The 14,110-nt window shown below is 37.4% G+C and overlaps 1 pseudogene; it reads left to right on the top strand.

The window, feature by feature from the left end:
• Positions 1-121: 121 nt before the first annotated feature.
• LOC120005474 lies at positions 122-12,750 on the top strand (annotated as a pseudogene).
• The last annotated feature ends 1,360 nt before the right edge of the window (positions 12,751-14,110 follow it).

Below are 14,110 nucleotides of genomic sequence, written 5' to 3'. Positions count from 1 at the left end.
ATAAATCTTCTGCTTACCATCAACTACATATGCCAATTTTGTCCAACAATTTGCGTGGAAATTCCTTGCAATCTGAACTCAAAAGTCTTTCATAAAAGTTACCGTCTTTGAAAACTGCATATGGAAATGCAGAAGTCAAGTCGATAGTTTGATTTTTTGATCCAATCCTATGACAAGTAAAATCTTTTGATAATTATGTCAATGTTGGAACAGTCATCCATATTATAAATCTGCCTGCAAAGGCAAGTATATCGATAAGAAGTGAATGAAACTTCATAGCTATCCTTGGAATACAATTTCCTTATTCACAATCCAGCTTTAATATTCCTGAAAATAGTAAAGTAATCAGAAATCACCATGAATCTGATGTACATTTTTGTATATATATTATGTTTTTTTTTCTTAGAGCTTGCTGTTGCAATAGACACCATCACATCATCTCAATTCATAAATGATTCTGAGACCATAATATCCACTGGTGGCTTCTTCGAATTGGGATTCTTCAGTCCGGTTAACACGACCAATCGGTATGTTGGAATATGGAGCAATGGCAAGTTTCAAGCAGATGTTGTATGGGTTGCTAACAGAAACAAACCTCTCAAGGATTTTACGGGGATTCTGACTATGTCTGCAGACGGAAATCTTGTGGTGTTGAATGGACAGAAAGAGATTATTTGGTCATCAAATGTTTCCAATCCAACAAATAGTTCTAGGGCGCAGCTACTAGAGACAGGAAACCTTGTTTTGCAGGATAATATTAGTGGATTGACCTTGTGGGAGAGTTTTCAAAATCCTTCTAATACATTATTGGCAGGGATGGATCTTAGTACTAATTCGCGAACAGGTAAGAAAGTGCAACTGACATCATGGAAGTGCCGTTCAGATCCATCCATGGGAAGCTTCTCGTTAGGTATAATAGACACCCATGTTAGCGCTGAAGTTTTCATTTGGAACAACAGTCGCCCATATTGGAGGAGTGGTCCATGGAATGGTCAGGTCTTTATAGGGGTGCCTTCTATGTACTCTTTTTACAGTGATGGATTTGATGTTGTAGATGATCAAGACGGAACTACTACTTTGTCCTCCAATTTTTACTCAACATATAATAGCACATACTTGGTTTTGGATTCTCAAGGAAAACTTATAGAAAGAAAGCGAAACATAGAGGCAAACACCTGGTCAACCTCCGAGTGTGATATTTATGGGTACTGTGGACCCTTTGGAATTTGTAACATCCAAGATTTTCCAATATGCAGTTGCTTGAGAGGGTTTAAACCCAAAAGTAGCATGGAATGGGAGAGTGGGAACTGGAGTAGTGGTTGTGTAAGGAGTCAACCACTGCAATATGAAAGAATAAACAGTGGCCTTCGAGAGGGCAAAGAAGATGGTTTTTTGAAGCTGGAGTACGTAAAAGTGCCAGACTTTGCACGGTGGTCATCTATCCCAGAAATCGATTGCAAACAAGAATGCTTGAAGAATAGCAGTTGTGCAGCCTATGCATTTGACCGTGGTATTGGTTGTATGTCATGGAGTGGAAACTTAGTTGACATAAAACAGTATATTTTGAATGTTGACCTATGGAGAAATTACGAAAATGTGGTAGTTCTTTATATTCGCCTGGCATATTCAGAACTTGGTAATTGTTCTAATCCTTACATGACTTTCTAACAGCTGGAGCCTCCATTGCTATAGCCCTAATTTTCTTTTCTATAAAATTCAGAACATAAAAACGCAAATAACAAATGTTGTTACCATATTCATTTTGTTGTCACTCATCCTCGAGTGGTTTTTGCTTGATATTGCAGAGAAGAAAAAAAACATGGAAGTGGTGATAATAGTTGCAGCAATTGTTGGAACAATTGCCATTGCTATTTGCACTTATTATTCTTGGAGGTGGATGGCTAAATATAGAGGTAATGTGCTCTTCATTCTTTAGTTGGAGAACTTGGAAGCACTTCAAGGTCCATTCATTAATTGTTTTTGAATCTATTTCAGCAAGGAAGGGAAAGAGCAAGGAGATGTTGTTTGATACAAAGGATGAAAATATGATCAGAGATCAAACGAACCACTTTGAACTCCAGGAAGTACCATTATTCCTCTTACAAGAGCTAGCAGCTGCAACTAATAATTTCCATGTTGATAATAAGCTTGGGCAGGGTGGTTTCGGACCAGTATATAGGGTAATACTTGTGCTATAATGTTGCAGTGAATTTCTAGTGAACCTAAGTTGAATAGCTAGTTACTTGTTTCACAGGGAAAATTACATGATGGACAGGAAATAGCGGTCAAAAGACTTTCAAGAGACTCTGGACAAGGACTCAAAGAATTTATGAATGAGGTTGTGGTGATCTCTAAACTACAGCACCGGAATCTTGTAAGACTTCTTGGTTGCTGTGTTGAAGGAGAAGAAAAGATGTTGATCTACGAGTACATGCCAAAGAAAAGCTTGGATACCATTCTCTTCAGTAAGAGCATGTGCTTCCCTTAAATTGCCATATCTGCTACAATTTTATTCCCTGCATATCAAGGTCTAGTAGTGCAGATAAGTATTTATTTATAGACGAAAAGAACAGAACTAAAAAGAACCATGATTAGGGAAAAGCAGACTCCAGAGCAGCCAGCCGAGCTCTTCCTGAATAAGTTGACAAAAAAAACAATGGAGTTACTACTTTTTGGGACCCAATCTATTGTTTTATCTTGAATACTATCCAATCTTAATCTGTTCTTCAGTTTAATGATCTAAAAAGGGATATAGCAGTACCTAGATAGGTGAAGGGCAAGTTCTAGAAGACTGGAATGGAAAGCATTACCATACTGTCTAACTTTCCGAATGAAACCCTTTTCCATACCTCAGCTTCTAGGGCTATATCTTGGTGAAATTCCTACCAATCTTTTTTTGATTGCCCCCAACCACATTGTTCTGCTCACAATAATTTTTCCAGCAGCATGTTTTTAAATAAAAATTCCTGCTATTATGTTCTGAAGTTTCAGTGCATGTTAATTTTCTCGTCTAGAATTCACAGATATTATGCTGTCCATTGTGGTCAATGTTTTCTCAAGTCTGCATTGTTTCTCGCCTTTGAAATTGCTCATGATGTAAATGCAAGATTGATACAAAGGTACCTTCCAACTCAAAAATCCTTTAACTAATGTCCTATTACAATAGGGTTGATATTCAGCCTATTAGAGATGTCAAAATTTTACTCCGTCAGGTCTGGTTATGATGAAATCAATTGCTTTGTGCTTTTGGATACTAACTGCAAAATGGATAAAAAGAATAGCAGCAAAAGGAGATTGAGAAGTCCTCCTGGGAAAAAAAGGTCTTGAGCCTGGGAGGTATTTAAATGAAGAGGCGTAACTGATGTTCCAGATCTTTGGATCTATCATGTAAAACTGTTAGGATTGGTAGTATGCATTCACGTTAATCGTACACTTTACTGGTTTTCTGTTGACAGAAATACTTGATGTTGATGCACTTTTACTGTATAACCATGGAATTACTGTTTTTGTCTTTCTGTTGACAGAAATACTTGATGTTGATGCACTTTTACTGTATAACCATGGAATTACTGTTTTTGTCAAGTTATATTCATTAAATTTGACTCCAGCATACCTGTAAATTCTTCTATATGCTGCTTACTCAATTTATTTAGGTTCATCGAAACAAGAATCTCTGGATTGGAGAAAACGATTCAACATTATTGATGGAATTGGTCGAGGACTTATGTATTTGCACAGGGATTCAAGACTGAAAATTATTCATAGGGATCTGAAGGCAAGTAACATACTGCTGGATGACGAGTTGAATCCTAAGATTTCAGACTTTGGGATGGCCAGAATTTTCAACAAAAATGAAGATAATGTCAATACACAAACAGTCGTTGGGACATAGTAAATACTGGTTACTTTCTACAAATTCGACCATACCATACCATGTCATTTCTATTTTAACTAAGAAATTTGATTGTTCGATGAAATGCAGTGGCTATATTTCCCCTGAGTATGCGATGGGAGGACATATTTCGGAGAAATCTGATGTTTTTAGCTTTGGGGTATTGTTACTGGAGATTATCAGTGGAAGGAAAAACTCAAGTTTTTATCATGATGAACAGTCTCTGAGCCTTCTAGGATTTGTAAGTAGTGTTAAGGTGTTATTCACAATCAGTTACTTGTACTATATAATTTAGTTATCTTGGGTGTTGGCATATAACCGAACGTTCATTTACTTTCAGGCCTGGAAATTGTGGAATGAAAGCAACATTACAGCTTTAGTGGATCCATCAATTGGCGATTCACACAATGAAGTGGAAATTGTGAGATGCTTACATGTGGGATTGTTGTGTGTGCAAGAGTTCGTGATTGATAGGCCAACTATGTCAATGGTCCTTTCAATGCTTCACAGTGAAATCTTGGATCTTCCTGCTCCAAGACAACCTGCATTCACTGGAAGCTGTGTTATTAGGTACATGGAGTCCTCTCTCCTGAACCAAAAGAAATGCTCAGTTAATACCATCACTGTTACAACTGTTGATGGCAGATAAAAGAAAACTGATTTTTTTTGTTAAAACATATTACTTGATCTCTGAAGTAGGTTATCACATAACATTTCTTGTTCTTTATGGCTTTGAATGAATAAAAAGAGATGATCTTTATGGGTTTTTATTATTCAAAATCAATCAATGGAGCAGCTATTTCCTGGAAACCAACTTTCTCAACAAGGCTATTGACTAAGGGGTTCAAAACTCCAAGGATTCTCTTCTCCGGTCATTGTGTTTCATTACAGTCCAAATACAGGGTATGAGGAGGGTCCAAAATTCCAACTTCTTATTCCTTAAAGTCGTCTTGGAAAGTTTCTGTCACATGGAAATATTGTTCTTTTTTTTAAATCATCGAAGGGACTTATCTTTTTTTTTTTTTTAGAATTTGGATGATAATTAGCTGTATACTATGCTATTTTCTATTTTGGATGATAACGAGATGTCTGACGAGAGCAATGAGGAATAGATTAATAGTTTGTGAATCATAGGATAAGTTATTGATATATATAATAGTTAATAATTTGGACAAACTATTGAGTGGCGAAGGTTTTCAGTATCTTATTTTACATCGTTGAAGGAAACATGTAAAGTACATTATATAATAGGTCAAACTCTTATTAACTAGTAACAAATGATTTTTCTTGGCTCTAATTAGTATGAGTTGATGTTGGGCTGTTGGGCTTGAGAAGATAAAGTTGTGTGGGTCTGTATGGACTGGTCCAAAGCGGAGAAAATATTATTAGTATGGATGAACAAGAGTGCTATTAGTGCATAAGAACGAGCTTTATACATAGAATGTGGCCACTTAAATGCTTATTGTCGTCATATTTATGATAAATTTGACAATGACCAAACTTCATCATATGATGAATCATGTCCTCACAATTATATTTCTCATCATAGACTATTATGTAATGCGTTATTGAGTACTACTTTCTTTTTGTGGGTCCCGAATTGGTGTTTAGTATTGGGTTGGAACTTTCCTAGGAAAATACATATGGAAAGCCCAGTACAATTTTGGCGTTGTACGAAAAGAGTTTTGGCCCATGCATGTGGCAAGGATAGAGTGATGTTGCCATGTTGGACTCGAAGCTTCACTGATGCACCCGAATCTTCAAAAATATGAGTAAGATATTTAAATTTAATTGCCTAATAACTTGCACTGGGTTTGTTTAACTAGAAGGTAATTTATATGGATAGAGACGTACATAGAAGTATTGTCATCTTATTTTCATTGGTAACGGAAAAGGTCATCTTTTTGCAATATTTTTTGGCAAGATGATGGAGTCCCCCATGATAACGAAAAAGAGAGATCCTATCAACACTGTCATTATTACAGTTGTTGATGACCCATAATGGGTTCTGAAGAAAACTGCTTCTGTTACATATGTTTCTCCATTATTGAAGTAAAAAATGTCAAGTCAAATATCATTTCGTAATAGAGGATACATCATTCGTGGCTTTATGTTGAATAGATCGCCATAATGCAGATTTTATATTGCAGATTTTACATTTAACTTAGGGGGTTGGGCAGAAGTACAATAATGGTTTTGGTAGTTTTGTACTGTGTAGTAGTTCAATACTAGAAGCAAAGCTAAATATAATACATTGTGGGAGAGTTTTCAAAATCCTTCTAATACATTGTTGGCAGAGATGGAACTTAGTACTAATTCGCATTTCGCGAACACGTAAGAAAGTGCAGCTGACATCATGGAAGAGACCTTCGGATCCATCCATGGGAAGCTTCTCGTTAGGTGTAATAGACACCCGTGTTAGTGCTGAAGTTTTCATTTGGAACAATAGTCGCCCATATTGGAGAAGTGGTCCATGGAATGGTCAGGTCTTTATAGGGGTGCCTTCTATGTATTCTTTCTACACTGGTGGATTTGATGTTGTATTTAATCCAGACGGAACTTCTTCTTTTCTCTTCAATTTTTTCTCAGCATCTAATGGTTCATACTTTGTTTTGGATTCTCAAGGAAAACTTGTAGAAAGACATCGAGACCTAGAGGCAGACACCTGGTCAAGCCTTGTATCCGAGTGTGATATTTATGGGTACTGTGGACCCTTTGGAGTTTGTAATAGCCAAAATTTTCCAATGTGCAGTTGCTTGAGAGGGTTTGAACCCAAAAATAGCATTGAATGGGAGAGTGGAAACTGGACTAGTGGATGTGTGAGGAGTCAACCACTGCAATGTGAAAGAATAAAGAGTGGGCTTCAAGTGGGAAAAGAAGATGGTTTTTTGAAGCTGGAGTACGTGAAAGTGCCAGACTTTGCACAGTGGTCATGTAACCAAGAAAACGATTGCAAACAGGAATGCTTGAAAAATTGCAGTTGTGCAGCTTATGCATTTGACAGTGGTATTGGTTGTATGTCATGGAGTGGAAACTTGATTGACATGAAACAATATATTCCGAATGTTGACCTATGGAGAAATTACGAAAATGTGGTAGATCTTTATATTCGCCTCGCATACTCAGAACTCGGTAATTGTTCTAATCCTTACATGAGTTTCTAACAGCTAGAGCCTCCATTGCCTAAATTTCTTTTCCATACAATTCAGAACATAAAAACGTGAATAACAAGTGTAGTTACCAATTTGTTTTGTGTTCACTCGACTCATCCTCGAGTGGTTTTTGCGTGATAAGTATGCTTCTTTTGATTTGCAGAGAGGAGAAAAAACATGAAAGTGGTGATCGTAGTTGCAGGAATTGTTGGAACAATTACCGTTGCTATTTGCACTTATTATTCTTGGAGGTGGATGGGTAAATATAGAGGTAATGTGCTCTTCATTCTTACTTGGAGAACTTGGAAGCACTTCAAGGCCCATTCATAAATTGCTTTTTGAATCTATTTCAGGAAGGAAGGGAAAGAGCAAGGAGATGTTGTTTGATGCAATCAGAGATCAAACGAACCAATTTGAACTCCAGGAAGTACCATTATTTCTCTTACAAAAGCTAGCAGCTGCAACTAATAATTTCCATGTTGATAATAAGCTTGGGCAGGGTGGTTTCGGACCAGTATATAGGGTAATACTTGTGCTATAATGTTGCAGTGAATTTCATAGTGAACCCAAGTTGAATAGCTAGTTACTGTTTTGCTATTGATTCACAGGGCAAATTACTGGATGGACAGGAAATAGCGGTCAAGACTTTCAAGAGACTCTGGACAAGGGCTCAAAGAATTTATGAATGAGGTTGTGGTGATCTCTAAACTACAGCACCGGAATCTTGTAAGACTTCTTGGTTGCTGTGTAGAAGGAGAAGAAAAGATGTTGATCTACGAGTACATGCCAAAGAAAAGCTTGGATACCGTTCTCTTAAGTAAGAGCATATGCTTCCCTTAAATTGCCATATTTGCTACGTTTATATTCCCTGCATACCAAGGTCTAGTTGTGCGGATTAGTTTTCATTTATAGGTGAAGAGAACATAACTAAAAAGAACCATGAATCCATGATTAGGGAAAAGCAGGCTCCAGGGCTGCTGGCCGAGCTCTTCCTGAATAAACTGGACAAAGAAAACAACGGAGTTACTACGTTTTGTGACTCAATCCATTGGTTTGTTTTGAATACTATCCAATCTTAATCTGTACCTAGATAGGTGATGGACAAGTTCTGGAATGGAATGCATTACCATACTGTCTAACTTTCATAATGAAACCCTTTTTCCATACCTCAGCTTCTAGAGCTATATCTTGATTAAATTCCCACCAATCTTTCTTTACTTTCCCTCTTCCGCATTGTTTTACTGAATTCAACATATGCCGCACAATAGTTTTTCCAGCAGTATCTTTTTTTAATAAATATTCCAGCTGTTATGTACTGAAGTTTCTTTTGGCAGGAAATCAATCAATTCACTGTATGTTAATTTTCTCGTCTAGAAATCACAGATATTATGCTGTCAATTGTGGTCATTGTTTTCTCAAGTCTGCATTGTTTCTTGCCTTTGAAATTGCTGATGATGCAAATGCAACATTTATACATAAGTACCTTCCAACTCAAAAATCCTTTAACTAGTGTCCTATTACAATATGGTTTATATTCAGCCTATTAGAGATGTCAAAATTAAACTCCATCAGGTCTGATTACTAACTGCAAAATGGATAAAAAGAACAGCAGCAAAAGGAGATTGAGAAGTCCTGGGAAAAAAAGGTCTTGAGCTTGGGAGGGAGGTAGATGGAGAGGCATAACTGATGTTCCAGATCTTTGGATCTATCATGTAAAACTATTAAGATCGGTAGTATGCATTCACGTTAATCTTATGCTTTATTGGTTTCCTATGGACAGAAATAATTCATGTTGATGTACTCTTACGGTATAACTATGGAGTTAGTGTTCTTGTCAAGTTATATTCATTAAATTTGACTACAGCATACCATTAAATTCTTCTATATGCTGCTTATCCAATTTATTCAGGCTCATCAAAACAAGAATCTCTGGTTTGGAGAAAACGATTCAACATTATTGATGTAATTGGTCGAGGACTTATGTATCTCCATAGGGATTCAAGATTGAAAATCATTCAGAGGGATCTGAAGGCAAGTAACATATTGTTGGACGCAGAGCTGAATCCTAAGATTTCGGACTTTGGGATGGCCAGAATTTTCGGGAAAATGGCTTCTATTCAAAGAAACTGAAACTATATCAAGTCTATGAGCATTAATGGGAGAACCATTACTCAAGATAGGAACCTGAAACATGAAATCCCAACCTTTTTTAAAGGCCTTTGTGAGGAAAATTTTAACTGGAGACCCTCTTTTGATGACTTGCCTTTATCTTCTTTGAGCATGGAGGAGGCCCAATGGCTTGAAAGACCTTTTGAAGAGGAAGAAGTCAAGGCTGCATTAGACAGTTGTAATGGGGAAAAAGCTCCTGGTCCTAACGGTTTCACCATGGAGTTCTATAAGAGGTTCTGGTTAGTCATCAAGGCTGATATAATGGAGTTTTTCAATGAGTTCCACAAAAATACAGCATTTGTTGACTCTTTGAATACCACTTTTATTACTTTGATTGCTAAGAAAGCTTCAGCTCATGATATCAGAGACTTTAGGCCCATTAGCTTACTGGGCAGTGTGTATAAATGGCTGGCAAAGGTTCTCTCTAAGAGATTACGGGCGGTTCTGGGTGGTATTATCAATGGTGCTCAGCATGCTTACATTAAAGACAGGCAGATTCTTGATGCTTCTTTGATTGCAAATGAGATTGTGGATCTTTATTCTAAGCTCAAGTTATCTGGTGTCTTGTGCAAGTTAGATATGGAGAAAGCCTTCGACAATATGAATTGGAATTTTCTTCTTAAAGTTCTCGAGAGAAAAGGATTTGGGGCAAAATGGATTTCTTGGATCAAGATGTGTCTGACTTCTGCATCTGTCTCTATTTTAGTCAATGGGGCTGCAACTGAGTTCTTTCATTCCTCCAAAGGGGTTAGGCAAGGTGATCCCGTATCGCCCTTCTTATTCATTCTGGGCATGGATATTTTGAGTTGTATGTTGGATAGAGCAGTTTCGTATGGTCTGCTTGATGGAGCCAAGATTGAAGGTAGAGCTAATTCAGTCTCAATTTCAAACCTGTTGTATGCGGATGACACGCTGTGTTTTTGTGGAGGTAGTGTGGAGCAAGTAGCTAATCTTCGTGCCATCCTGCTAGGCTTTGAAGTTATCTCTGGTTTGAAAGTTAATCTGAGTAAGAGTAAAATCATCCCTGTTGGAAACACTCCAAATGCTGAGCTCCTTGCTGAGGTACTTGGGTGTGGAGTCTCCAGCTTGCCTTCAAGCTATCTTGGGCTTCCCTTGGGTGCTAAATATAAAGACCAGAGTATTTGGAATCCCTTGCTGGAAAATTTTGATAAAAAGCTTTCAGGATGGAGGAGGAACTATCTCTCTAAAGCAGGGAGGCTATCTCTCATTAAAAGTACTGTATCTAACCTCCCTGTCTACATGTTGTCTATTCTCCTCATCCCCTCCTCCATTGCTGGTAGGCTTGAGTTAATTATGTGTAGATTCCTTTGGGGCGATTCTATGGAGAGTAGGAAATTTCATTTGGTGAATTGGAATTGTGTTAAGCTCCCAAAAGAGGTTGGAGGCCTAGGGATAAAATGCTTGATCACATTTAATAAGGCCTTATTGGGTAAATGGCTATGGAGGTTTGTCATCAACAAAGAGCAGTTGTGGCGGAAAATTATTGCTTGCAAGTATGGCACTGACATCTATGGATGGTCCACGAAGCAGATTAAAGAACCATATGGCTGCAGTATGTGGAAATATATAATGAAAGGTTGGGAGGCTTGGTCTTCTCTAACCCGCTTCCAAGCTGGCAAGGGCAACTCAATAAGTTTCTGGAACGATCATTGGACAGGAGACACCTCTCTGAAGGACTCTTTTCCTAATTTATACACTTTAGCAGCACAGAAAGATGCTTCAATTATCCAATTACTTCACGTCTCTGCTGGAGGCTTTTCCTGGAATATCAACTTCATTCGTGAGGCACAAGATTGGGAAATGTTGACTTTCACAAACTTCTGGAGCCTTGTCTATAGTGCAAAGATCAATCCTGCTTGTGAGGATAAAATTTGTTGGAAGGTAGCAAAAAACAACCTTTTTTCTGTGAGTTCTTTCTATAAGGAACTTCTGAAAGATAAATTGCACAATGGGCACTCTCAATTCCCTTGGCAATGGCTTTGGAAATCTAAGGCTCCCCCTAAGTGTCTTTTTTTCTGCTGGGAGGCTGTATGGGGTAGAATCCTAACAATGGATAACTTGCAAAGGAGAGGCATTTCGTTGGTAAACCGATGTTGCCTCTGTAAAGCAGGTTTGGAATCTATCAGTCATCTTCTTTTGCACTGCGAGTGGTCTTCTAAAATTTGGGCAAATGTTCTGAGGATGCTGGGCATTTCTTAGGTCACTAATTCTTTTGTGGACAAGGAATTATTGGCTTGGAAGAGCGTGAGCAGGGACAAAAGGCTAGGAAGTTTTATCCAATTAATTCCAATTTTTGTGATGTGGATGCTATGGCAGGAAAGGAATAACAGAGTGTTCAAAAGCAAAGATTCCTCCATAGACACTTTCTTAGTCACTTGGTTTGATTGCCTTGGGTTTTGGGGCACTTCCTTTTCTAGGAACATTTTTGATCATCTGTTTATCTCCCCCTTCTAATTTGTTTGGGTTGCACCCCCTTGGTGCTTGAATAAAAAAAATTTCATTCAAAAAAAGAATTTTCGGGAAAAATGAAGATCAAGTCAATACAAAAATAGTTGTTGGGACATAGTAAATACTGGTTACTTTCTACAAATTCGACCATACCATGTCATCTCTGTTTTAACTAAGAAATTTGACTGTTTGATGAAATGCAGTGGCTATATTTCCCTTGAGTATGCAATGCCAGGGCATATTTCGGAGAAATATGATGTTTTTAGCTTTGGGGTATTGTTATTGGATATTATCAGTGGAAGAAAAAACTCAAGTTTTTATCAGGATGAAGAGTCTTGGAGCCTTCTAGGATTTGTAAGTGTTAAGGTGCTATTCACATTAAGTTACTTGTATGATATACAATTTAGCAGATAATTGAACGTTCGTATACTTTTAGGCCTGGAAATTATGGAATGAAAGCAACATTGCAGCTTTAGTTGATCCATCACTTGGCGATTCACAGAATGAAGTGGAAATTGTGAGATGCATACATGTGGGACTGTTGTGCGTACAAGAATTCGTGATTGATAGACCAACTATGTCAATGGTCGTTTCAATGCTTCACAGTGAAATCTTGGATCCCGCTGGTGTCAATTGGGGGGTCTATGGATTTTTGTTGCTCTCCACGGCGCTTTCGGACTAATCGGTTTCATGTTACGTCAATTTGAACTTGCTCGCTCTGTTCAATTGCGACCTTATAATGCAATTTCATTCTCTGCTCCAATCGCTGTTTTTGTTTCGGTATTCTTGATTTATCCACTAGGTCAGTCTGGTTGGTTTTTTGCACCTAGTTTTGGTGTAGCAGCTATATTTCGATTCATCCTCTTTTTCCAAGGATTTCATAATTGGACATTGAACCCATTTCATATGATGGGGGTTGCTGGTGTATTGGGCGCTGCTCTGCTATGTGCTATTCATGGTGCTACCGTCGAAAATACTTTCTTGCTCCAAGACAACCTGCATTTATTGGAGGCTGTGTTATTAGGGACATGGAGTCCCCTTATCAGAACCAAAAGAAATGCTCTCTGAACACCATCACTACTGTTACAACTGTTGATGGTAGATGAGAGAATTGATTTTTTTTTTGTTGAATTGGGTTATCACATAACATTTCATGTTCTTTATGGCTTTGAATGTAAAAAAAGAGATTCTATTTATATGTTTATGTAATCGGATTTGGGATTTGAATGAGATGTCTGATAAGAGAAAGTCATATATTTGTGTTGAAAAAATCTCATAGTAGATTTATGATAAGCGAAATAGAGAGAGTCATATATATTTGCGTTGAAGAATCATAGTTGTTGTAAAAAAATCTGAAACAAATTTTATATATTTAATTGGATTTCGAATTTGAATGAGAATTCTGATAAGAGATGGTTATATATGTGTGTCCAAGAATCTCAATAGTTTTTGAGGAAAAATCTTTAAACAATTAAATTTTATATATTTATGTAGTCCGATGTGGGATTTAAATGCGATTTCTAATAAGAGAGAGTCATATATTTGTGGGACATAGGCCCATAATGATTTGTTCATTATGGACCGTCGTTGTTGATTCTTAGACTCAGAAAACACGTTTGTTGTGTGAGAGGTACTTGGATTTTACTTATATGTTATTCGATTGAGTTATGTCAATCCGATGTGAGATTAAAAGCCTTGTCACACAACTCTTTCATGAACCCATCAGTTCCCAACTTCTTCATCGTTGCATGAAGAAAAAAAAACGGACAATTGACAGTAACAGCACTTTAGACAACTTAATTGTAAAAAGGTCATGGACATTTTTAAAATTGTAAAAAAGTGCAATTTAAGGGTAATTTGGTCATCTGACTTAAGATATTTTTTAGTTTATACCTATAATACCCTCCTCTTTCTTCTTCTTCTTCTTCTTCTCCCTCCAACTATCCAACTCTAGTGTGTCATCTCTTTCTCTCATTCTTCTCTACTAAAAGTTATCTCCTTCTTTCTCTCCTTCTTCTTCTTCTTCTTCTTCTTCTGGTTCTCGATCTGGTTCTTCGTTGTCTTCTTCTCCGTTTTTGGCCGAGTTTCTCCTCTCTTCATCTCCTTCTTCGTCGTTGCTCAATCTGGACTGCGTCGAGTTGCTCTGCTTCGTTTTTGACAGATCTGGACTATGCTTCGTTGTTCAATCTGGGTTGTGCTTTGTTTTTTTGCAGATCTGGACTCTGGTTCATTTTTTGCAGAGATGTATCGCTATAGTATCACTATAGTATCATTATAGTATCACCAACACCAAAAAACCACTAAAATGATGAAACTAGTATGCATACTTCATCTTCCTAACTACTTTTTCTTTCTTGATTTTCTTTTCTTGGTTACCTCTCTTGTTCGTTTTGAAAAAACATTTACAAGTGCAGAGATGTATCACTAT

Source organism: Tripterygium wilfordii, chromosome 9, assembly GCF_013401445.1.
Source record: "Tripterygium wilfordii isolate XIE 37 chromosome 9, ASM1340144v1, whole genome shotgun sequence".
NCBI lineage: Eukaryota > Viridiplantae > Streptophyta > Magnoliopsida > Celastrales > Celastraceae > Tripterygium > Tripterygium wilfordii.
This window is presented reverse-complemented; position numbering and strand designations above follow the sequence as displayed.